A 25,880-nucleotide genomic window follows, 5' to 3' on the forward strand; every position below is an offset into this window, starting at 1 on the left:
ACCCCACACAATTCCAAAAGCCTGCATTCACTTTACATTCTGGAAGTTAGAATATAAAGTCCGTGGTATTGCCTGGAGATCTCTCAGTGCCTCTTTGTGGTAGATTCTCAACAAATGCTTGCTGCCTGAACGTATGAATGAATGATTACAATGTAATTTTCTTTCCCAGATGCAACAGTGCGATTATAGACAGATCAATTGTACACCTATGTTAAAATACGAGTTCTTTTGCTTTAGCCTAAGGCAAGTCATTTCATCTGCGTATACCCCAGTTTCCTCATTTTTAAGATCCAAATATAACACCTCCCTCAGAGGATTGTCCTAAGAGTTAAACAAGATAACATATATGACAGTGAATATGTATTTTTACAGTGCTCTTTCCCTACTAACTTTGTTCTCTTTGTTTCTGTCTTCCCCAGCACCCCAATCCTTTCAGGGAAAAAGGTACAGTTTTAATACTAAAAGAGGAATTTTAAATAATTTAATTCAGTGTTCTCATATACAAATCACTGACTCCTCATGGGCTGAGGAATATATTTTCAGGGGCCCTTGAGCACTATGAGAAATTTTAAGCTTTGTTTGCTTTCCTTTCAAGAATAATGGTAAAATTAACATAAGCATATTCTGGATAAATTAGATGATCATCTTAAAAGCAAATACTGCCACCAACCTCCTGATGGCACTTAGAATTTTTTGGTGACAAATAATTGTGTAATAGGCTAAACCTAAGGTTTTTTTTTTTCCAAATCTCATAGCAGTTGGATAGATAAACAGATAGACATTTATCCAAACACACAGACCATTTGTTGAATGTCTACCTTGTGCCAACCTCTCTCACTTACACATTAACTCAGTCCTTTCCACAACACTACCGGTAGGTAGATTGCCCAGCTGCAGATATATGAGGAAACTGAGGCTCAGAGAGTTTAAGTGACATGCCCAGGGTTTCAAAGCCAGAGAGTGGGGAGTCAGGACAAACCTCACCACAACTGCTGTCAGAAGCTCTTTCTCTTCCACTGCATGGGGTCAGCTCTGCACCCCTGCAAGAGCCCCCCGGCTATCGCTCTTGCCAAAAGTCTTTTTCTCAGCCTTTCAAAATCACATCTAACATAAAGAAGAAACTTCCAGCAAAGAAAAAATAGAAAAACAGCTGTGTGTGTATGTGTGTGTATACCTCCCTACTGGATGGATGGATGGATGGATGGATGGATGGATGGATGGATGGGAAACTCAGCAACATTTTCTCTGCCAGACTCTATTTCCCACCATTTAGATTACTTTCTACTTTTCTCTCTAGGACATCTAATTCAGTCACAAATGTCTTGGATTATCTATTTGCCTTAAAACTACAAAAATGCAGAAACTTATAGGAACTGGTACCTTCTTAGCAGACAAGTACTTTTTAAAAAATGCTTCAGAAAGTTAGCAATTATTACCTCCCTTGGTACAGAACAAGGCATTTCCTAACATATCATACAGTTTAGCACCATAGCTGTTTCATCCTTCCATTGAGGGCTGCAAAACAGAACCTGTTATCCCCAGATACTCTTATCCCCTTAGTTTCAAACAAGAAAACTCAGAATAAATAACCTTCACTAAATTGGATATCTAATATTTGACAAAGGCAGGATTTAAACTGGTTCTGCCTGTCTGTAGAGTTTATGCCCTTCCTTTCCTTCTATTTTCTTTCTTTTTTTTCCCCTTTCTGTTCTGTTCTTTCTTTTTTTGTATGTGTGGTAAAAACAAACAAACAAACAAAAACTCTTCACCTTGAGATCTACTCTCTTAACAAAGTTTTCAGTGCATAATCCACCATTGAACAACTCCCCATTGCTTTCTCCCCTCAACTTCTGGTAACCACCAACCTACTCTCTATTTCTATGAGTTTGATTATTTCAGATACTTCATATAAGTGGGCCCATGCTATATTTATCCTTCTGTGACTGACTTATTTCACTTAGTATAATGATCTCCATGTTAGTCCATGTTGCTGGTTAAGACAAGCTTTCCTTTTTTTTTTAAGGCTGAATAATACCCCCAGTATATGAGTTTACCACATTTTCTTTATCTATTCATCTGTTGATGGACATTTAGGTTGTTTCCACCTCTTAGCTATTGTGACTAATGCTACAGTCAACATGGGAGGGCAGATATCACTTTGAGATCCTGATTCCAGTTCTTTCAGATATATACCCAGGATTGCTACATCACCTGGTAGTTATATTTTTTTTTAATTTTTTGAGGAACCTCCATACTGTTTTCCATAGTGGTGGCCCCATTTTACATTCCCACTAATTGTATACATTCCGTTTTAATACCAAAGTTGTTTTTTGCCTGAGCTGCCATTTTGTCTATAGAACTTATATAAATTTTTTTTTTAACGTTTATTTTTGAGACAGAGAGAGACAGAGCATGAACGGGGGAGGGTCAGAGAGAGGGAGACACAGAATCTGAAACAGGCTCCAGGCTCTGAGCTGTCAGCACAGAGCCCAACGCGGGGCTTGAACTCACTGACCATGAATCATGACCTGAGCCGAAGTCGGCCGCTTAACCGACTGAGCCACCCAGGCGCCCCTATAGAACTTATATAAAGTTCAGTCCTTTCACAAGGACCCCTAAACAAGTTGACAATTCACATGGCAGCACATGCTACAGGTGAAATTCGTATTCTCAGGGAACTTTTATGTTGGAAAAAGATGGACAAATTGATTTTTGAATATTTCCCTAGAGCACAATATGGGGGAAAGACAGCGGATCAGATCAGCTTGTAGAAGTTAAATTCTTGCTTTAGAAAAAGCACAATTTGGAAAGTCCTGGTCCAACTTTCCTGTTTCCATACCTCCCTTCTTCCCAACCTTCAACTTTTGATATTCTTTTTTTTTTTTAATGTTTATTTATTTTTGAGACAGAGAGAGACAGAGCATGAATGGGGGAAGGGCAGAGAGAGGGGGAGACACAGAATCGGAAGCAGGCTCCAGGCTCTGAGCCATCAGCCCAGAGCCTGACGCGGGGCTCGAACTCACAAACCGTGAGATCGTGACCTGAGCTGAAGTCCAATGTTCAACCGACTGAGCCACCCAGGCGCCCCTCAACTTTTGATATTCTTCAACGTGTACTCTGTGGTCCAACAACCATTTTTGTTTCCCCAAACACCCCATGCTGATCTATGATTCTATGCCTTTCTTTACTCTGTTAACTGTGCCCAGAACAAGTTTTCCACACACCACACAACCTATATTCCCTTGTCCACCTGGAAAACTTCCAGAAAACTCAAGGAGATGAGTCTGGAACTTTCCAGACCCTCTGCTACTCCCATTGCAGTCATGCCTCCCTCTATACTACTTCTAAGTCTTGCATATATTGTGTAGAGCTAATTATGATGTCCTATAATTATTTGTTACACATTTGTCCACTCTGCTGGACTGTGGGTTCTACGAGCACAGATGCAGAATTTACTTATTTTTATATACCCCTAGTGTATAGTGTAAGTGCCTGACTTAAGCTTTTTGATTGCTGAGGCATCCATTTCAAAGATATTCATTTCAAAGAAACTTACTGCCAGCTATACCACACAGCTAGTAGCAAATCAACTAGGTAAAGGAACAGGCTACCTCCACACATGAATTCCCCTTTTAGAATGCCCTGGAGAAACCTAGGTAACTGACCACTTGACTGACCTGGTTTCTCCCTCCCCACTCCCTTAATTCCTACTCTTATGTTTCCAATTCTCCAATAAAGAATGAACCTGCTAAACCCTAGACACCCCCACTCAGACAGCTAATAAAGGCAGAGCCTCAGGTCTACATGTTCTCTCTCTATCCATGACCATGCTTGTGTGGCGCTTGGGCATGCCATGTACCCTCCAGAACCTGTGAATAATAAATCTTGTTCTGCAAAATTCCCTGAAGGTTGTTGCTGAGGTGTGTCCTGCAATCATATAATAAGAACCATAAGGGCTGCTCCAGCCACAATATTGGCAAAATGGGGCTTGTCACAAGTAATACAGGCCCAAGTGAGTGCCCCCAGTCGTTCCCAGCCAATAGCATCGCTATTGATAGGCTGAGACCAATACAACATCTTTACACAGTGCCAGATCACAATGATGTTTAACACATGACAGTAGATTAAATCAAACTGAAATGACTGCAAAACAACTGAGAATGTGTAAACCTGCGACTTTCAAGACTTAAGATCCTTATAGCTTCCTTCTCATTTCTTTGGTTCCAGTGTTTGTCTCCTGTGTACACCTATGTATATTCTGGAGAGCTTCCCTCTGAGTATGTTGTCCTTGCAAGTAGTCCTTCCTTTCCAGTTCTGTTCTTTCGTTCAACAAGCATTGATTCAGCACCTATTGTGTGCCAGACCCTGTGCTAGAGCTACAGATAGAAAGACAGATGAGCCAAAGAACTGACAATATAGCAAAGTTTCTAAGACATGTTCAGAAAAGAAAAAAATATTGAAACACAGTACAAAGGGGTCATCACCATGTAAGAAAAACAACAATGTTCCTTAAGAGGTCAGAGAAGAGAAAAAGCATTCAGAGTGAAGCATCAGGGAGCACTCTCCAGAGGAAAGGATGTTTGAGCAAGACCATGATGGGAAGGTTTCAAAAGCATATATACATTCTCCAAATTCCCCCCTTAAGGGGCACCTGGGTCCGGGTGGCTCAGTCAGTTAGGCATTAGCCGAAGCCAACTTCTGCTCAGGTCATGATCTCACAGCTCCTGAGTTCAAACCCCACATCAGGCTCTGTGCTGACAGCTCGGAACCTGGAGCCTACTTCAGATTCTGTGTCTCCCTCTGTCTCTGTCCCTCCCCTGCTCACACTCTGTTTCTCTCTCTCACTCAAAAATAAATAAACATTAAAAAAAATTTAATGTCTTTGTAAATAAATAAATAAATAAATAAATCCATCCTCCCCTTAAAACAAGATATTTGCCAGCCATTCTTTACAAGTAAAATTGCCCTTACTTCAAGGAGTTTTTCACCACAGTATTGTTAACTTTTTCTCCCCATGTCTTCATCATCTATCTTGAAGTCTTGGAAGACGTTTTCTGCCAACTTTGACAGATCTGTGTAAACAAGCTATGAGGGCCCTGAGAACAAAGAAATACCATTATTGTGCTGCTATTATTGTTGTTGTTGTGATTAATGATCTTATAATAACACTGCCAGAGAACATAGTCAGAATGAACTAAACCTAGAAACAAATGTTTAGGAAGAAACAAAAAAGGTTTGTTTGTTTTTTATCACATTCAAGGAAGGTACAGGAACAACGGAGGCTCAAGCCTGCTGAATGGGAGAGACGGTGTCATCGGATAGTAAGAAACATGAAAACTCTGTGGTTATGGTGATGTTTATATCTTCTGTATTTAAAAAAGGGGGGAGATCATTAATAAAGTAAGTTGCTATGCTGAGTGACTGAAGTCTCCATGCTCCAATGAATTTCATGAGGAAACCAAGAGAACACTTGAGTGAATGCTACTGGGATTTCTGAGAAAACAGAGTGGAGCCAAATCACCAGAAATTTGGTAAATGTTGTGTTTTTCATAAACTGAGCATTAGAAGGCTTAGCCAAAGCCATGTCCACCAAGCACAATTCAGATCTACTTCAGTGTGCCCTATCAGGAAGGTATGTTGAATGAGAGTCTTCTAGAAAAGAACTCATTGTAAGGGAAGAAGGAGTTGGGCTGACCAGCTTGGCCCAGTCAAAATGATCTGATTACTGGAGGGAATGAATAAATGTCAGGCGTGAACGTGTCACTTAGACTTGGCAGAAAACGGGCAATCTCATATATTTGTGGAGCGTGAATAGGTACCACTACCAGTTTGGACTCTATCTTCCCTATGGAAGAAGAAGCAGGGTGCAAGGAAAAAGTAAGACTGCAAGATGGCTCTGTGTTTTGTTTTGTTGTTATAAATCCACTTTCTGAGCTTGAACTCCATGCCAGTCCAAAGATAGGAATTAGAATTCTGAATGCTGGAGGGAATTAAGAAGGGCTAGTTGTGGGGCACCTGAGTGGCTCAGTTGGTTAAGCGTCCGACTTCAGTTCAGGTCATGATCTCACAGCTCCCAAGTTCAAGCCCCGCATCGGGCTCTGTGCTGACAGCTCAGAGCCTGGAGCCTGCTTCGGAATCTGTGTCTCCCTCTCTCTCTGCCCCTCCTCCACTTGCATCTGTGTCTCTATCTCACAAATAAACATTAAAAGAAAAAGAAGAAGGGCTAGTTGTTCTAGCTTCTATATTTGTAAAGAATGGCAAAAATAATCTGGTGGAATTAATCTGTTTCTTATGCTTGTTCTAGATGTGTTTATTTTTCATCATTTCTCTTCTGATAGGAGAATGCCCCAACTCTACATTTGTAGTTTCTCTCAAAAGCCCAGCACTGAGCAGACATCTTGCTAACTGTTTCAGCCTGCTGTGCTGAGGGGCATGAGCAACTGAGTTGTAGAAGGAGTTGTTTTGCTCCTTTTTGGAAACCAGGACCATTTAGAAGTCTGTTCTCCCTCCTTCCCTTGTCCTAGAGAGAACAGAAACTCTGTCATGCTCAACAGCTCTAAGTGGGACTGATGTTTCTCAGATACACCTTAATGTTATGTGTGTTGTGTTTCTTTAAATCCAATACCTTTAAGTGAATACAGAGAGAAGGTGCTAGCATCTGAGCTTTGCCTATGGGATTAGACTTAATGATCTTTGAGATTCTTTCCAGTTCTGCAGTTTGTTTATCTTGGGAGTCGTATAACCTCCAATGAGATATAGAGTCATCGCAGAAGGGATTCAAAAGAATGAAGAGCAAGAGCATGGGCCTTATCAGTAAGTAATGCGCAAGCAAATGGCTGAGCTTTTTTTGAATTTCTTAGAATGAATGAAAAGTCTTTAAATTATGCCTACCCTTTGACATGGCAACACCACTTCCACAAATATGTTCTATGGAAATATTTAAGAGTGGTGGAGTGTTTTCCAGAAGCACCAAGCAATTCTCCGAGTCTCAGCAAATACTAACCAGATAACCTACAAATTGAATTTTGACACTACCTACCTGGAGTCAGCATCAGATTTCACAGCTTAAAGGGTTTAGTCCCACAAGACTGTCCCCACCCCCACTTCAGATGCCAATCAGGAGTCCAGGTTTTTACCTCTGTTTCTGACTGACTGGCTATAAATCAGGGATCCCCATGCCCCACACCTCTGATTCGATTAATTTGCCAAAGCAGCTCACACAACTCAGGAAAAAGTTTATTTATTAGATTACCAGTTTGTTACAAAAGATATTATAAAGAATACAGGTGAAGAGCCAAATGAAAAGGTACATAGGGGCAAAGTCCCAAAGGGTCTGGAGTACAGGAGTCTCTATTCCTCTGGAACTAGGGTGTTCTACCCCCGGCACATGAATCCACTCACTAACCCAAATGTTCATTAAATACCATTGTTCAAGAGTTTTATAGAGTTTCATCTGGAGCCCCACCCCCCACCTTACCCTTTCCGGGGGTTAATGGGCAGGACTAAAAATTCCAATCTTCTCATCACTTTGTCTTCCTCAGGACCAGCCCCATCATAAAGCTATGTAGGATCCCCACCCTATGTCACTTAATTAGCATACACTCAGATACACCCTGAAGGACTCCTTATGAATGATGAAACATACTCCGGTCACTCAGGAAAGTGTAAGGGTTTTAGGAGTCCCATGCCAGAAACCAGGGACAAAGACCAAATATATTCCTTATTATGCCACAAATATATTCAAAGAGTTTAGCAGTGAAATGTTTATATGATGTTTTTTAAAATAACTTTTAAAAGCAAAATAATATTTAAATGCCTAACAGTGTGCGGGGGGGGGGGGGGGTTCTCTAAACTGTGGCACATGTGCACGCTAGAACACCACACAGTCACCAAAAACTAAGTACTATCATATAGTTATCAAAGTGAAAGAGAAGATTATAACAACAGTATGACAGTATGATCCTATGTTTGCAGCAGACCACATACCTACTGGAAAAATTCTTGATGGAATTATACCAAAGAATAAATAATTATACACTATTACCTCTGATGATGGAGTAAAATATGACTTCCATTTTCATCTCTTTATACTCCTTTTCTAAATTTCTACAGTGAGAAAAAATTTGTATTGCAAAGAAAAGTTTAAAGGACCTAAGTATGTACTAATACATGTATTAATTTTTGTGTTAATTTTTGTGTTACCAAATGCCCTTTATTCACCAATCCTTGTGGATACCTAAATTTCTCTCTAAAATTCTTCATTGATTGCTTTCCTAGTAATATATAAGCAAAAGGAGCCTAGTGCAGCAATTTAAAATCAACAAAAAGTTGAAAAACTTATTTAAAGTCACATAATGAATTCAAAACAGCCAGCCAGGACTTGTAACCTCAGATTCTTAAAGCTGAACTCGAAAAAATAGATGCTGTTTTATTAGTCCTGACTTCTGGTCATTGTTAATTGGGGGCTGAAAAGTACCTTGGTGTAGTAGTTTAAAGGAAACATTGGCCACAATGCTCTGCAGCTGCTCCCATCAAGGAGAATAGTCTATTTCCCCACCCTCCAATCTGGGCTGGTGTGTGACTCGATCATGCCAGTTCTGTCCCTAGGCCTCCAAAGACCTTGCAGTTTCCACTCTTTTAGAACCTTTGACCACCGCATGAGTCAGCCTGGGCTAGCCTGCTGGAGAATGCGTGAACCCGTGAAGAAAGGCTCCAGTCATCCCATCGTCCAGGCGTGGCCATCATAAACCAATTGGCCCCAGCTGCCCTACCAGCTGACCGCAGACACATGAGCAAGCCCAGCTCAGGTCAGCAAAGCCCAGTCCCAACCATCAAAACCACCCAGAGGAGTTCAGTCCCAAATGCCAACCCACCGAACTGTGAGTTAAATAAATGTTTGTCGTTTTAAGCCACAAGGCTTTGGGGTGGTTTGTCATGCAGCAAAAGCTAACTGCTACATCTTGGCTCATTTACTCCTCGTTCTTCAAATGAGGAAACCAAGGAGGTGAACAAAGTACCCCACTTAGAATCACACTGTAAATCACAAACCGGGAGAAGGACCCCATTCTCTTGGCTGCCATACCTGTGTCCAAGCCACTGAGTGCTTCAGAGAGGAAAGGGTCAACAGAGTTCACATACACAGACAGAATTAAAATCTTGGCAAGACAAATACGGCAAATGGGCTTCAGGTCACCGTGGGCTCCGTGTCGTCTTGCCAGCTCAACAGTTTGGCTGCAGGAGAAAGGCAAAATTACCACGTTGTGCTCTTCCCTGCTGTCATCTCAGTCAATCCCAGACACTCATAGACCACCTGGGAACTATGCCCTCAGAGACCTCAGAAGTGTCCACTCTCTTCTCTTCCCTTCTTTTCTTTTCCCTCCCTCCCTCCTCCTCCTCCTCCTCCTCCTCCTCTTCCTTCCCTATTTCTTCTTCAATCTCTCTCTCAGAGAGCTAAAGAAGCGTGTCTGACCAACATACCCCCATGTCTTCCCCTGACCTCACCCACCTCCTACATGCCCAGAAGGGGGTCACGATGACAGAAAAACTCATCATAATCACAACCTAACCCAAGCTTAAGCATTGCCCTACAACTAATCATAAGAGGCTGCACTTCAAAGTGTTTGGCCCCAGACATTAGCCAATTAATTAAGCCTTGCAGGCACCTCGTATGTGAATTAGGCCTCATTATTCACCAGTTACAAACCAGGAAAACAAAACCAGAGTGAGTGGCGGCTATACCCAAGGTCTTGGAGGCTGGAGGAGAAGCCTGGTGCTCCTGGCCCCGTGGCAGAGGCTGGGCACAGACCACTAAGCCACAGCTCTCCCCCTGGTGTGGGCCCAGAGGCCGGTGCCAAGGGGCGGCTCAAACTTTTCCTTTTCCATTAGCCACAGGTGTGTTTTACCACAGCCTAACTAGCAGCTACTATTTATTCTCTGGGATTTTCTAAAAATGTGCTTTTGCAGACCTTCAAGCCAAAGCCATTCCCAGCATCCCTCTTTATTAAATTGAGCCACAGAAATGTATTGAAAATCATGAGCATTTTGAAACATACTGAGTCCTTTATGGCTGAAATAATCTAATAGACAAGCTGTTGTTAATTTACAACCTTAATTTTCAGACACACTTCTTGAGTCAAAAGTACTTCCTGCTCTGTAATTCCTGTAGGGATACAGGTGGCCTAGCACTAAGTACACATCTACTGTACATTAAAATGTATTTCTTACTTAACTTAAACATTTCTGAAATCTCAAGTTTATGTCTAGACTATTTTAATCAGCTAAATGTCATAATAAGCCATATGTTGGTCTTGATCGGTTACATATACCAGCCCTACTCATAAAGTATCAAAAGGTGTTTTTAAAGAGAAGTCTGTGTTTGTTTTACCAAGAAAATGGTGCTTTCAGTCTATCATATCAGGCATGTTGGCAGGCATGTTGGCAGGCAGAAAAGGACCTTACGTAACTGCTAGAAAAAAAGGGAGTTTTCTCCCTCTTTTCCCTCCATGTACTATTCCATCAATAGCACTTTGAAACTTCAGAGTTTTGAAGCAATAAGCTTGCATTGATCTAAAATGTCACTTGACCACTATCCACAAAATATCAACACTTAGAGAAAGCAGGTTGGTGTCAAGCAGGTATTTTTGTTGCTGCTGTTCTCATTTTTACAGGGGTTCTCTCCTGTCAGTTCATTCCCATCTGAGTTGGCCTGTACCTCTCAACCCCAAAAAAGCCATCAAGCCACCCACCCAAATATAGGGATGGGGGAAAGTAATAGCATTGCTGACTAAATAGATATCCAAAGCGTTGTTGAGCACCTGTCATGGCTCAGGTGTTGTGTTACAGCCACAGTGATGAACATGAGAATCCTGGTGCCTGCGTTCATGGAGCCTGCAGTTTTATTGGGGGAAAGATATGAAACAAATAACTCCACAAATAATCATAGAAATACATTTTCATAAGTGCTCTGGAGAGGAAGTACCTGATACTATAGAAGTTCATTCCAAGGACAAAACTGGCATTCAAGGACAAGGAAGGTTCACCCAAGCAGTAATGTTAGCCATTGACCTTAGGGATTGGTAGGAATTGATCAGATAGAAGGTGGGTGTGCAGCTCGTCAAATGAGAATTACATAGGAAGGGAGGGAGGGAGAAAGAGAAGGCGAGAAGGAGAAGGTAAGAGGAGGCAAGGGGATGAGGCGAGAAAGGATAGGGAGGAGAAGAGAAAGGAAGGGAAAGAAAAGGGAGATAATTAATTTGAAAACTGTTACCTTCATACTTTTATGACAAGTGAGGAAGCTTCAGAAAGTATCTCAAGTAACTTTGTTTTCAATTCCAAAGAAAAAGCACTCATTAATCAAATTGGAAAATAAAAGCTTTCTTATCAGCCTAAAAAGGATTCTTAACTTTGGAGAGAAACACACACACAGACACACACACAGACACACACACAATGATACTTAAAGGGAAACAAGCAAATTAGGTTTTAATGTTGGCACTTGATAAAATTTTATGAACTGTAGATTATGAATAAGAGTTCTTGCATGTAGACTATTCTGGAGATGAAAACAGCCATAAAGCTTGTTCTTACCAAGCCTGGACAGAGTTTGTTTCCCATGATACCACGCAACCACATAATTAATTGCTCTTGGTTCACATAATCAGATGAGTAGGAAATACCTTTTTTATGATAATACTTAAAAATGATGATGTTTTCTCTGGGCATCTCAGTGTATTTTCTGGAATAAGCAATTGGAATGAGCAACTGTTGAGGGGGAAAGAACGTGGAAATTCCATTTGTGCCTCTCCCTTGAGCCTGGAAACTGCATTATGCTCTGCGACTACTGAATCAGGATCTACACTCTTGAGCCTCTCCAGGCTCTGGGTTAGTCTGGGTGCTGTTCATCAACTATTCCTGGTTCTTCTTCTAGAAAGATTGTATGATTATACTCCCCCACCTTGAAATGAGGCTTGGCCATATGACTTACTTTATCCAATGAAATATTAACAGAAGTGATGCAAGTCACTTTCAGGTGGACACTCTTCACCCCTTTGTCTTCACCTACTACAGCAATCTTGTAAGTACTTATCAAGAAGGAGCTCTGTCATTCTGAAGTTCCGAGTGATTATCGAGCACCGTGCTGGCCTTCATTGCACATGTAACATGAAAAATACAACATATTCCATTGAGCTACTGAGATTGAGGGGTGGTTTGTAACTTCATATACCCTCCCTCACCCATCCTAGGTCCATAAGGATTGATGTTAGGATCCCTTTTTTCATATATGCCTTGCTACCCTCTCTTGTACTGCTCTCTCAGTCAAAATGATCAGTCTACCTCCTATATAAATGCATTTGGAAATTAAGGAAGTGCCAAATGTATAATCATTGCAACTCAAAAATTGGGGCTTCCAAACTAGCTCCTAGAATATGGTCAACCCATGGTGACTGTCATATCCTCTGCTCTGGACCTTTGCCAGAGAAGAGTACAGACTGTGTTCCCTCCACCTGAAGCTATAGACAGGAGTGATTAAAAGTACACATTCTAGAAACAATCTGTGTGGGCTCAATTCCTGGTCCTGCCATTTATCTTCTTTAACCTGGAGTATATAATTTATCCTCTCTCTGCCTCAACTTCCTCCTTTGTAAAATGAGAGTTCTTCATAGTGCTTGTGTCTTCATTAAGTTTATTGAAGGAATCAAAGGAGATGGTGCAGATAAACCAGGAACAGTGCCTAGTAAGTGCTGAATAGCTTTGGGTATTTTCACACTAAGAGGTAGGGCAGGGCTATGAACCCACACCTTAGCACCATTTCATGCTATCCATTTTACACTCAACCATATATACCTCTTAACTGGTAAAGAGCAAGACTACATAGAACAGTTGGACAATTTTAAATGTTTTTTAAATACCAGCCAGTGTTAAAAGCTATTCCTTAAAAAGGAAAGCAATAATAATAGTAATAACTTCACCACTGTCACAGCAAAATGACTCACCTGTGCCTTCTCATCTTTGCCACCACAGCATATCACATAGACCATTATGTGGTTCACATACTCTTTTTCACAGCCACTGTAAGGTGCTCATGCATTCTTGAACTCATTAGAGTGCCCGAAAGCCAAGTTGCTTCCCAAATCTTCCCCAATTGCTTTCACCAGAATTTCTAGAATAATCTCACTCTGCTACAACTATGACCACATCCTCCACCTCCAACACACTCCTGCCTTCTAAGTGAGTTGTGTTTATACACAAGGCCAGCGGTATTGGGTGCCGCCTGAGGACAGACTGCACTGGGAGAAGGGAAGAAAGCAAGAAGAACCAGAAGCCAAGTGTGAGCATGTAGCCAGGAAGTTAAGAAAGGCAGACACTCTCTGATCAGGTCTCTGAAAGAACTACCTGGGTAAAGAGAAGGCACTGTGATCCCCTTTCCAATTATTTGAGACTGAAATAAAGATTTTTATTGTTAGTCAGCATTAGATATCAAATGTGTTATTTTTTCTGGATGCAACACCATGCTTGGTTGGACTGCTCACACAGAAAACACCTACTATATAGGAGCTAGGCATACATTGAGGCTTCTGCAAACCTCTCTCTCTCTCTAGGTGCCCCTTTGGTGTTTTCCTTTCATCCTGACACCCCATAAATTTTTTAAAGACCTCTCATTTCTAATATACCTTTGTACCTTAGTCTACTCAGGCTGTTTAACAAAGCACCAGAGACTGGGGTGGGGCTTAAATAACATTCATTTTCTCATAGTTCTGGAGGCTAAAAGTCCAAGATCAAGGTGCCCACCAATTGGTTCCTAGTGAGAGATCTCTTCCTGGCTTATAGACATCCACCTTCTCACTGTGTCCTCACATGGCAATGAGAGTGATATCTCTTTCTCCTCTATCTTCCTCTTCTTATAAGGCCACTAATCCCACCATGAGGATCCTACCCTCATGATCTCATTTAACCCTAATTATTTCTCAAAGGCCCCATCTCCAAATGCCATCATATTTGGGGTTAGGGCTTCAACATGTGACACAAAAATTCAGTCTATAACCTCTATGAGGACAGATAGCCTAAATTGTGAGCTAACTCTAACTTTCAAGATTTGGGAAGTCCATTTTGTTCTACTCAATTTATTTTACTTTTAATTCTTCAGGAAGTACTTACTAATTATGCAAAAGACACCATGCTAGAAACCAAAGGGAAATACTAAGAAGACACAATCTTTGCCCTCCAAGGGCTTCATGGTCCAGTTGAAAATAGAAAAGTTGCAGCGCCTGGGTGGCTCAGTTGGTTAAGCGTCCTACTCTTGGTTTCAGCTCAAGTCATGATCTCACAGTTTGTGAGATCGAGTACTTAGTTGGGCTCTGTTCTGAAAGCACAGACCCTGCTTGAGATTCTCTCTCTCCCTCTCTCTTTGCTCCTCCCTCCACCCCTCTCTCAAAATATAAGTACATAAACATTTAAAAAAAAAGAAAATAGAGAAACGTGCAGGATAAACATGAAAAATACCAAAATATATTTTTAATTAAAAGGAAGTCTATTTCAGTAACAAAATTGTGAAATAAAAGAGTGCTAGGGGAGAGTCAGGGGAGGCAGAATAATATGATGGGTGAGAACTCAGATTCTAAAACCAGATGGAAATGGATTCACATCTTGACTCTGCCATCTCCCTGTTATAATGATCTTGAGAAAATTAAATAGCCACTCAAACCTTATTCCTCTATCTGTAAAGTGGTGCTGATAACATTACCTACCTCATAGGCTTGCTATGGTAATGCCTGCAAAATTCTTAGCCCAGTGACTAGCCTGGAGTAATCACTCAATAACCATTGATTTAAAAAGAAGTGTGGGTGGAAGAACCATTTCCACATGGGATCTAGAGAGAGAGAGAATACTTCCCAGAGGATGATAGAATTTTCTCTGAATGTGAAGTCCTGGGATTGCAGGGGGAATTCAGAGCTGTGAGAGGTAGAGGTAAGAGGCTGGGAAGCACATGAGTTTGGGGAAATGTAAGTAGACGTGTCTGGGTGGAATACAGGTATGGTTAGGGAGACATGGAAAGATAGACTAGAAAAGTAGGTTGAGCTTGGACACCAGGTGTCCTTAAAAGTCAGACCAAGAAGTTTGGGTTTTGTCCCACATTCTACCTTATCCAGTAAAATGGGGCACCTTGTCTTCAGTTCTTATAAAAAATGTTTTAACTCAAAGTACATTTTCCTAATAAACCCAGAGACAATCATGAAAAAAACATCTGTTTTTCCCTTCAGAGTGTTCAAGAGCAAATCCCAGTTTGATTTTATATTCAGAAGCTTGTTCAGCCCTAATGTAAAAAATACATAATGGGACTCAAGTGGTACATAAAACTATTTCAAAGAAATTTTAATTAAAAACAATGTTTAATGAAGCCCCTTCTTAACCCTAAAGACACCAAAGGTAAGTGAATTCTTAGGCTTTTTCCCACTTCCTTTTTCTAAGATACAGGCTTTTCTAAGACAGTAAATATGAATATCATGCTAATTTAATCTAATTGGTAAGGTCATTCAGAGTGGGTGAAACCTCTGAATTATTCAATATGTTTAAAGTTATCTTAATACTTTTCAGAACAATACAAATCATAGATTAACAAGGTGTTTGTCAGGTAGACATCTTAATGAACAGATAATCACTGGTAATTTTACCTTAGTGAGTTCTATGTAAATGTATTCTGTTAAAATGGGAACAAATGGGAAAAGTTCTTTTTCCCTTTAAATACAATCATGCAACCAATTAGTCAGTATTAGGCACAAAAATGAATGAGAGAGACTCCCTGCCTTCTGGTAGCTCACTGTCTAATGTAGGCCAATGATGGCAATAAGCTTCAGGATGCTACAATAGAAGTAAAATCAGAGTCCTGTCAAAGCACCTAACGGACAGTCCCCTTGGTTCTTTGTATTATTGCTTTTTTAAATAAACCCAAATTTTAACAATGGCAGAGGGTGATGCTACCATTCCATCTCACAAAGATTTAATTCCACTCTCATCAACTCCAAACCAGTGGATTCCAAACACCTTACACTCCGCACACATCAAACTCATCTTCTTCTCGAATTTTATCAGTAGACACACTGTGTTTGCTCCCAACTTATTTCTTTGCTCTTTTCTTACTTGAAACCTCAACTTTGAAATTTGGGGGGAAACTAAATGTCTGTTTACAGGTCATGAGGTTGACAGCTTCTTGATGATGAGGTTTGCAGCTTGAGTCCTCTTTAATTCTCTAGACCCTCTGACAAGTTAATAGAAAGTGAGAAAGAAAGGAAATGAGTGAGTGAATGAGTGAATGAATGAGTGAATATGTGAATGAGTGTTTGAGTAAGTGAATGCTTTAGGGAAAAAGGGCTTTGTCCAGAGAAGAGTCATTTAGTTGAGGAAATGTCATATAATAAGAATCATAACCATAAGAGATAATCATCGAGTGCTCACCATGTGTTATGTTTTATTCTGAGCCCTGTGTGTTTGCTCATTTAATCTTCATTATACAAACGATTGTTTTTATTTTACAAATAAGAAAAATGGGCACAGAGAGGTTACATAACATCAGGAGCTGGACCATATGTGAGAGTTCTTCACTTGGGTACATGACCCCATAGGGGTTTTAGGGAAACTGCACCTAAATTTGTATGTTAATTTTTATATATTTTTCTGAGAATGATCATACTTTATTTTGTATATTTTTCTGAAGAGAAGAATAATATTTTATTTTGTGTATTTTTTCAGGGGAGAAGGATCATACTGTGACATGCCCTCTCCCAAAATGTTAAGATACTTTACACATTTCAGTCGCAACTTAGATATTAATGTTTGAGGAATGAAGTAGTCACTGCACTAAATTAATTATAAATCTAGCGCTGATATTTTTTATTATTTATTTATTTATTTATTTATTTTAGCATTAATATTTTAAAATAAGGATTTCTTATACTCCAACTCAATTTCCTCCAGGTTTTCTCTTAAAATAAATGAACGAGCAAAAAGATCCTTAGAGAAACGAATTCCACCAAACTTCCCTAAATGTCCCATCTGACATTTCCATAAGAGAGAAGAACCAATAACAAAATCAGGAAAGCTCGACAGTGACCATCTGTTTGCCATCCCGGCAGCATTTTCTCAGGTGACCTTCAAGTCTTGGACACCCACCTGCCTGGAAACTGTCTCCCTCCTTGCTGCCCTAGCTCTCCTTCTGTCTCTGATTGTTCCTCTGTCTCCTTTGCTGGCTTCTCTTTGAACGGTGGGGACTCCCCACATCTCATCCTTTCACCCTCTGCTGGCTCTTTTCTCATATTTTGTCAGAGCTCTCATCCAGGCTCATCACTTCGTCACAAACCTGTCACCAAAAAATTCCCCAATCTTTGAAGGTCACTCATGACCTTTAACTAAAGGTTGGTTACACACTTTCAACTGCACCCCAGACATTTCCAATGGACATCCTAGCCCCATCTCAAATTCAACATATCTGAAACGGAACTCAGCATCTCCCCCATTAGACAAACTCACTTTATTGTCTTCCGGTTTGAAATCGTTTGTGTTTAAAATCAAGAAGATACTCAGTGGTTTTTCTCTCTCATTTCCCTATATCCAAGATCTATTTTTTACATTTGCCTCATCTGCTCCTTCTTTTCAATTCCTCCCACATCCATCCTAGCCCAGAACTTCCTCATGGCTTCTTCTTCCCAAATAGCTCTAGTCCCTTGGATTTGCAGGTCATTTTCTCCTTGCTAGTATGCCCTATGCGTCCTTTGGGACTCAAGTCCCGTCTCTTCTATAAAGCTTTCTCTAAGAACTCTGCAATGCCACTTTCCTCCATGAAGTGGACAAATTACTTATTTGACACTATAAAAACTCAACAGAGTTTAGAAAATAATGGGATAACTTCGTATGACCCCTTATTTCACATATGGGGAAACTGAACTAAAAAAAAAATGTTCAGTGACTTGCCCAAGGTCATACCAATACCACTGATCTATCACAGAGAAGTTCTGGAACCAAGTACTCTACTCCCAGCTCAGGTTACAGTCTCCAAAACCAGGCTCTCAGCTACTTGGAGGGTGAAAGTATGCCTTTTACTTCTTTGCAGCCTCCTAAATGTCCAGCACAGAATTCCGTGCATAGTAAATGCTCAATTAATGAAAATAATGTGGAAGGAGAGAGAGAGAGAAAGAGCGAGATTAAAAATGGGAGAGAGGATGAGAGAGAACAAAGAATGTCCAGCTAACCTGCAAAGTTAAGAAATCCACACAGATCCCCGGCTGCCTGAGCAGCCAGGACCCACTGCCCACACTAGCACTACCCTAAGAAGAGGAAAGCCAGCATCTGGATCACACCTGGAGACCACAGGAACACCATGTTCCAGCCACTAAGTTGCTGCCTGCCTTGACCCAGCACTGAGAGACTTTCCCAAACCTCTAGCTTGCTATGTGGTTGGTGACTCAAAACTGTTCCTGTTGTCCGAGGTATCATTTGTAAAGTGCTTTCTTGGAAGAGAAAATGTTTGGGACAGCTGGAAGGGGAGCTCCCTGTGCTAGAGCCACAAGGAGACTTGTTGTGTGCTGTGTGAGAACACAGGCTTCTTATTCTCCTCCCTCTTCCCCTGGGCTGTGTTTATTTAAAGTTCCCACCACCACCGTGGGGGTGCATGCCCAGGACTTCAGGCTAGGCCCTTGGAACCACCAGGGAGCAGGCCCGGTACTTAGTTGCAGGGACCGCAGTAGTCATGAGCCCGGGCCTCAGGGCCCAGGAATCAGGGAGTGTGGCCAGGACAGTGGGAGGCGTTGGGAAAGAGTTGTTACTGTGTCTTTGGCAATCCTGTAATTATTGTTTGTTCTTATGATTTCTGTCTCTATTGCCATTTCTCTTGGTAAATCTGTTCCCACTTGTGTCTTCTACCCAAAGACCTTAAAAAAAAATAGATTAGATAGCTGGGTTGACTCCTCAAAGAAGCTTAGGAACTTTGAGGGGTTTGTTTTCCAGCAGTAGCTCTGGAGAGGGCTGAAAAGAAGACAGATGCCTCTAGGGAAGGCTTGCATTCATCAGCAAGACAAAGACAACAGGTGGGCTGTCCCACCCTACCTTCTGCTCCTTTCGCTCAGCTAGTAGCACCCAGTGGATTTACTAGCACAGATATCCTACAGACAAAGAGATATCCAAATGCACTTGGAATCCTCCCCCGCTACCTTCTACACACTAACTTCTGCTCAATCAAAAAATGAGGAGGAGGACAGAATGGGGCCCAGAGCCTTATTCCTCCCAGCAGAAGGGCCCAAGCATTCTACCGCAAACATCCTAGGCCAAAGGGTAAACCAACAAAGATGTCCGTGACTTACAAGAAGAAGCCAGACTATTCTTTCCCTGTCAGAGTCTTATGCATATACACAAATCACAGCGTAAATTTATCAAATCCTCACCTGGGTTCCGTCTTGGGGCACCTTTGTTTGCCAGCGGCAAACATTATTGAGGCTGGGTTTTACTTTAATCTTTCCTTTTTTCTGTTCCCCCAGAGAATCTCCAAAGGCAAGCAGGATTAAAGCTTTTTAAGAGTTAGGAAAATTGCCTTAATAATGACCATAGTGTGCTTTAAGAGTAGGAAGAGAGAAAGAAGCATGGTTAGATCTACAAAGATGATATGATTCCACAGCGGTGAGCAGATATTCAGTTACATCCATGTTCTGCCTCAGCTCTTCCTCGCCAATTTAAAGCAAAATTCTATTTTTCAGTTCCTACCCTACCAGTGGCTGGTGAGACATTGGGTATTTATAAAAAGAGAAGGACTCTCATTAAAGATAATTACTAGGTATTTGCAAATTTAGCACCAATTTTATTTTTCCTATTGAGACTTAATATAATGAATATATCCTTACAAATAGCTTTTTTTTTTTTTTTAAGCTGAGTTCTTTCCTTGAAAAAAAGTCCTAGGGTCAATATTTCTGGGTCAAGGAGTAGGAATGTTTTTATGGTTCCTGATACATATATGTAGAGAGAGGTCTCCTTACACTGCTTTCTGAAAGAGTTGTACCGAAGAACAATACCACCAACCCCATCTGAGCTTATTCATTTTTCTAGCAGGTCACCAGCACTGGCCATTACCAGTTGATATTAAATGGTATCTCAGTTGCAAGGTATTATTTTATAGCCTTGTCTAATATCTAATGGAAACAGATTCCCCACCTTACCCGATCTTCTTGCTCAAAGCTGTCTCTGGTTGTATGTACCATTATTTTTCCAGATTAGTTTTTGGGAAAAGTTTGGTAAATTCTAGGGCAAGAATCCTAGAATTATTTTTATTGGAAAGATAAATGAATTAACTTTAAAAATAAACATGAATTAACTTTAGATCCATGAATTAACTTTAAAAATAAACATATAGAAACATTTTGTGTTTCCATTCAAAAACAACATCCATTTATTCTGCTGATTTTTTTCCTACCACTCCCCTTATCATGTTGACAGCTATAAGGCTGTAACTGAGAAAGTCAGTGCTCTCCAATACATGTGCTTCTCCTCTCCTTTCTGGACTTTTCCAGAAAGACTACACACCCCGTGTCCTTGCAGCTATGAACAGTGGAATATAGGAGAAAAGTGTGCCCCACAGGCTGACCTCTAACCCACTCACTTCCCTCCTCTCCCAGCCAGAGCAGAGGATTGGGGATGGACATCAGAAACCCTGGAAGTTGGCAGAAAAACTGACTAGAAGCCCAGTTCCCTAATCACCATGGAAAGGACCAACTTCCCAATACTCTGTTGGATCAAGATATGGAGGAAATAAAATTTTTATTGTGTCAACCCATTGAGATTTGGAGATTGTTTGGTACAGCAAGTAACTTACTCTGAGACAACTGAGAGACTTCCTACCTTCCAAGCTGAAGACTCAAATTTAATTAAAGACTGTATTAGCCAGGGTTCTCCTGAGAAACAAAACCAATAGGACATATACAAAGAGAATGAGATTTAAGGAATTGGTTCACACAACTGTGGGGCTGACAAAGCCAAAATCTGTAAGGCAGACAAGCAAGGTGGAAATTGAGGTAAAAGTTGATACTACAGTCTTGAGACAGAACTTTTCCTTCTCAATCTTTGCTCCAAGGCTTTCAACTAATTGAATGAGGCCCATCCAATTAGAGAGTAATCTTTGTTTTACTCAAAGTCTATTGATTATAAATGTTAATCATATCTAAAAAGCACTTGCACAGCAATTTCTAGACTGGCTAAACAACCAGGCAAATAACTTCTTATTTGACTAAATAAGTAGATGTTATAACCAAGCTAAGTTGGCATAAGAAATTAGCCATTATAGGAACCAAAGTAGTAATATTTTCGAAAGAAAGAAAGAAAGAAAGAAAGAAAGAAAGAAAGAAAGAAAGAATTAAACAAAGAAAAGAAAGGAAAAGAAAAGCAAGGAAAAGAAAAGAAAAGAAAAGAAAAGAAAAGAAAAGAAAAGAAAGAAATTAGAGGCATCACAGTGTAATAAAAACAATATGGAGTTTGCATGTAGGCAGACCTATTTGAGTCACAAGTTCTTATAATTGGCATGTCCTCCATGCTCTTGTCTGTAAAATAGGGATAATATAATACATGTCAAGTTTGTGGCAAAAATGAAAGGACACCAGGTATGTAAAGCTCACAGCACAATGCTGGTCACATGAGAGCAACGGTTTCCTTCCCCTCCATTCAAAGGGAAGTGGCACCCTGTCTTTCAACAGTTGCCTCAGGATAGCTGTGCTCCTTAGTCCTCCACGGCCCATTCTTCAGAGGTGATTCATTGGAATTTCCAACCACTTAGTACACTTAGTCCATTTTGGCTACTAAAGCTATTTCATTATAACATGGAGAATCACAACAATTCAAGAGCAGGAAATCTATTTCCAGGTACAAAAATTACCAGGGACAGTAAAATTAATGAGATCTTTAACTTGACCAGCTTACCAAAAATGTATGTAATTCATTTCAAAAGTCTACTCTGTTTTATCCACTTTCCACCTGAATTAGATTCCTAGGACCTCCATAACAAAGTACCATAGACTGGCTGGCTTAAATCACAGAAATTCATTTTCTCACAATTTTGGAAACTAGAAATCTGAGTCAAGGTTGGTTTCTTCTGAGGCCCCCAGCTTGTGGATGGTCGTCTCTCCCTGTGTCTTCACATAGTCCCTATCTGTGTGTGGCTGTCCTCTGATATCTTCTCAGGAGAAGACCAGTTGTGGTCTCCTCATTTTAATTCAATGACAGTTTTTAAAGACCCTCTCAAAATATAGTCACATTCTGGGAGTCTAGGGGTTAAGACGTCAACATATAATTTGGGGGTATGTAATTCAGCCCATAACACCACCTAACTTACCCACTACCTCCCCACCAACCACCCTCAGTGATACACATAAACTACTCAGACTGTTCTTACCCCATTGCCACACACACACACACACACACACACACACACACACACACTGTGATCAATGTTCCACATCACAAAATCAGAGCACTGACTTTGGCCTTGGAACTGAGCCATCTAGGGATTGAATTAGTGACCTTGTTAGCAGGATTTGCTAACTACCCACAAATGGAAAGGTACCATATTGCAAAATAATCACAATGGGTCAGGGTATTTCTCCTAGCCCACTTATCTAGGGATGCCAACCATATTGCATTTTACTAGAAATAACCAATACCTAAATGAAATGGTCCAGAGTGCATGAACTATATCAATAATGAACATGCATTTTAGATGAAAGAATCATAAGCATTTAATTATCCCAAAAAGAAAAAGCATCCCAAGACTCTGTGAACAAAGAGACAGACACCACTCTGCATTTTGAACAGGTTTCTAAATCAAAAAGGGCAGTAAATCATGTTACTTATCATTTAAAAATAACTAGGTTTTAAGAAATGAAATTAGACAAGTGATTAATGCGTCAACTTCAGCCAGAGTTCCTTTGATAGTTGGAAGAAAATAAAAGCCAGCCAAGAAATAAACATTTCAAATTCAGGTGCTTTGCAATCTGTGCTCCAAATGTTTCCCCCAAGCTTGTGAAGAGGTGGCTTGCTCTGCATACACAGCAGCCAGATTGCTGGCTCAAGTCAATTATCTTCAAAATAAGAACATTGGCACAAAAGAGAAGCTATAGTTGAAATGGTCAAAAGTCCACTTGAGAGAAACAGTCTTGACAGGCAAAGGGCAGGGGCGGAGGCAATGCCACTGGCTACAGGAGAGGGGGTTGTCAAGGTGCTCTTGAGAGATGTTTGGGTTTTTTACCTATAAATTTCCATTTATATTGGGAATCTAAAGATGGGTAGAGTCTTCCGTATTGAATTGAAAGATTCCCATGATAGAGTTAAAAAAAAAAATGTACGTAACAGGATATTGTGCTCGAGGAGAGACAGAGTTCATTGCAGGTTAGAGCACACACTCTAGGAACCCCGCTATTAAGTTCAAATCCCAGCTCTGCCCCTCACTAACCATGTGACCTTGGGCACTTTCACTCTGCATGCCTCAGTTTGTCCATCTACAAAGTGGAAATAATATAAACAGTACCTACCTCATTGGGCTGTTACAAGAATTGAGTTAACACATAGAGTACAAAGAATAGTGATTCTATAGAATTATATAGTAAGTGCTATAGAAGTATAAAATCTCATTATAGTATGGTTTTTTTTAACGTTGTAAAATAAGCTGAAAATAAAACTTATTTTAATAGTAATGTGTGTATTCCCAGGCCAGGGCAAGCATGAGACAATGACATAGAACAGAATTCATCTCAGGAACAAAATTTAAGGGACACCAAAAAATTCAGTAACTAACACAGATACTATTTCAATGTAATGTTTGAAAAATCAAAGTAATGCAAAAAAATCCATGATGAACAAAACACCAACATTTTAAATAAAGAAAAGATCAATATTGTTTGTTTGTTTGTTTTGCCTCAGATATCCGTATAGTTAGGCATGGGGTACATTCATTTATATTATGGTAAAGTATTTGAAAGGTTATACCCCAAACTTTGATTTGTGGAGTAAGAAATTATGTGGAATTTCATTTTTTAAATATTTTTGTATGTTTTTCTTTTTTCTTTTTTAATTTTATTTTAGAGAACAGGTGAGCACATGTGAATGGGGGAGAGGGGCAAAGGGAGGTAGGGAGAGGGAAAGAGAGACAGACAGAAAGAGAAAGACAGACAGACAGACAGAGAGAATCTTAAGCAGGCTCCACACTCAGCACACAGCCCAATCCGAGACTCAATCCCATGACCCCAGGATCATGACCTGAGCAGAAATCAAGAGTCAGAAGCTCAACCAGCTAAGCCACCCAGGCACCTCAGATATTTTTGTGTATTTTTATTTTTCTACCATGAAAACATATATAATAAAATAAGTGACGATTTCCAAGGTTTCTTTCTTAATGAAACCTTGAAAGGAAAACACAGGATAAAGCTCAAGTACATCTAGGCAGTGGACTAATAAAAAGGAATGAGGCCACACAGCCCACAGAGAATCCTCTGGCAAACCATCTCCCTGCACTGCAGAATTTGCTACTTTGTTCTTTAAATCTACAAAAGGCAACAAGAAAGAAGAAATTGGGAATATAAGAAATAAGAGTAAAATTCACTTAACCTTTCTGGGCCTCATTTTCCCCCTGTGTAAAAGGAAGGAATTAGTGGAAACCCCTCCAGCAGCATTGCTTTACTATCGAACCAGTGTCTCCCCTGGTGACACTCCCCTGGAGTGAAGATTCTTCCATTGTCCTGTTTCCAAGGGAAACCCAGGCCTTGGACCTGCTGTCCTGCTCCGTCTCACCAATCCCCGAAGCCAGAGGGCCCTGCAGCACCCTTGTTGTAAACTGTTGGCAGAGGCGAGGCTGGACACATGCTTCCACATGCAAAGACCTGGTGATGGATCTTGGTTCCATCCATACCCCAGGTGCCAGAGTTTGAAATTCTTCCTGAACCTTCTGATTCTATTCCCTCATCAGTAAATGGGAAGTAATAATACTCATTTCACAGGGTAGCCATGAAGGTCAAATGAGAGAACATATGTATTCAATACATGGTGGGCCCTCAATAAAAGTAATTTCCTCTTTGCCTTTCCCCATGGGTCAAATCTGTTAAAATATTTCAATTCAAAGGCTCTTTGCTATTAGAAGGAAGTAGTGGCGTATCCATACCCAGAAGCAAGCGAGATTTCGAGATTCTGCTTTGGAGAACGGTTGTGTAAAAGATTTCCCTCCTGATCACATTTCTTTTGAACAAATGTTAAAATTCTTTGACATTTAATGAACACACTGATGATCTGAGAAGGTGACCCAGGAGCCTGCTTGTAACAGAAGGTGGGCAGTGATTAATAATTTGCTGTGCTTAATCCCTAAAGCAGATCAATAGAATTGAGATAGTCAAAAGTTGATAGTAATGTCTTTTTTTTTTTTTTCTTGTTGGACCATTTCCAGGGAAGAAAAGACACAATGCTTTCCTAATATAGGTTAACCTTCAAGAAAACTTTATAAATTGAAATAACACCAGAAAAATGGGATGGGACCATGGGTTATGAAACAGTATAGAAGTTCTTTTCAAAGACCATCAATATATCACAACATACTGAAAACAAAGTTAAGCATAAACCAGTAATCTCTCCACATATATAAGCGGTCCCTTTCCTCTCAATTTTCTTGTTCCTTTTTAAGAGTATATATTTTTTAATTTTAATAATATCTATGAAGTTCTTCAACAAAAATTAAAGGCAAAAATGTTGCATAATCAATCCCTCTATGTAGGTAGCCCTTGCTGAGGTTTGAACAATAAAATAAAGCAATGCTTCCACATGGTCAGAATATTAAACATAGAAAGATAGAAAAGTAAAACAGGTGTTTACCCCCAACC

At 40.3% G+C, this 25,880-nt stretch overlaps 1 long non-coding RNA gene across 1 annotated transcript; it reads right to left on the bottom strand.

Moving 5' to 3' along the window:
- Positions 1 to 4,977: 4,977 nt before the first annotated feature.
- Positions 4,978 to 25,089, bottom strand: LOC132664826 (uncharacterized). The gene is made up of 4 exons (XR_009603864.2): positions 24,622 to 25,089; positions 11,984 to 12,141; positions 9,083 to 9,231; positions 4,978 to 5,096 (listed from the first exon to the last, which is right to left on the bottom strand). It is a non-coding gene; the product is annotated as an uncharacterized LOC132664826 (long non-coding RNA).
- Between the last annotated feature and the right edge of the window lie 791 nt (positions 25,090 to 25,880).

Source organism: Panthera onca, chromosome F2 (genome assembly GCF_046562875.1).
Source record: "Panthera onca isolate mPanOnc1 chromosome F2, mPanOnc1 haplotype 2, whole genome shotgun sequence".
Classification (NCBI taxonomy): domain Eukaryota; kingdom Metazoa; phylum Chordata; class Mammalia; order Carnivora; family Felidae; genus Panthera; species Panthera onca.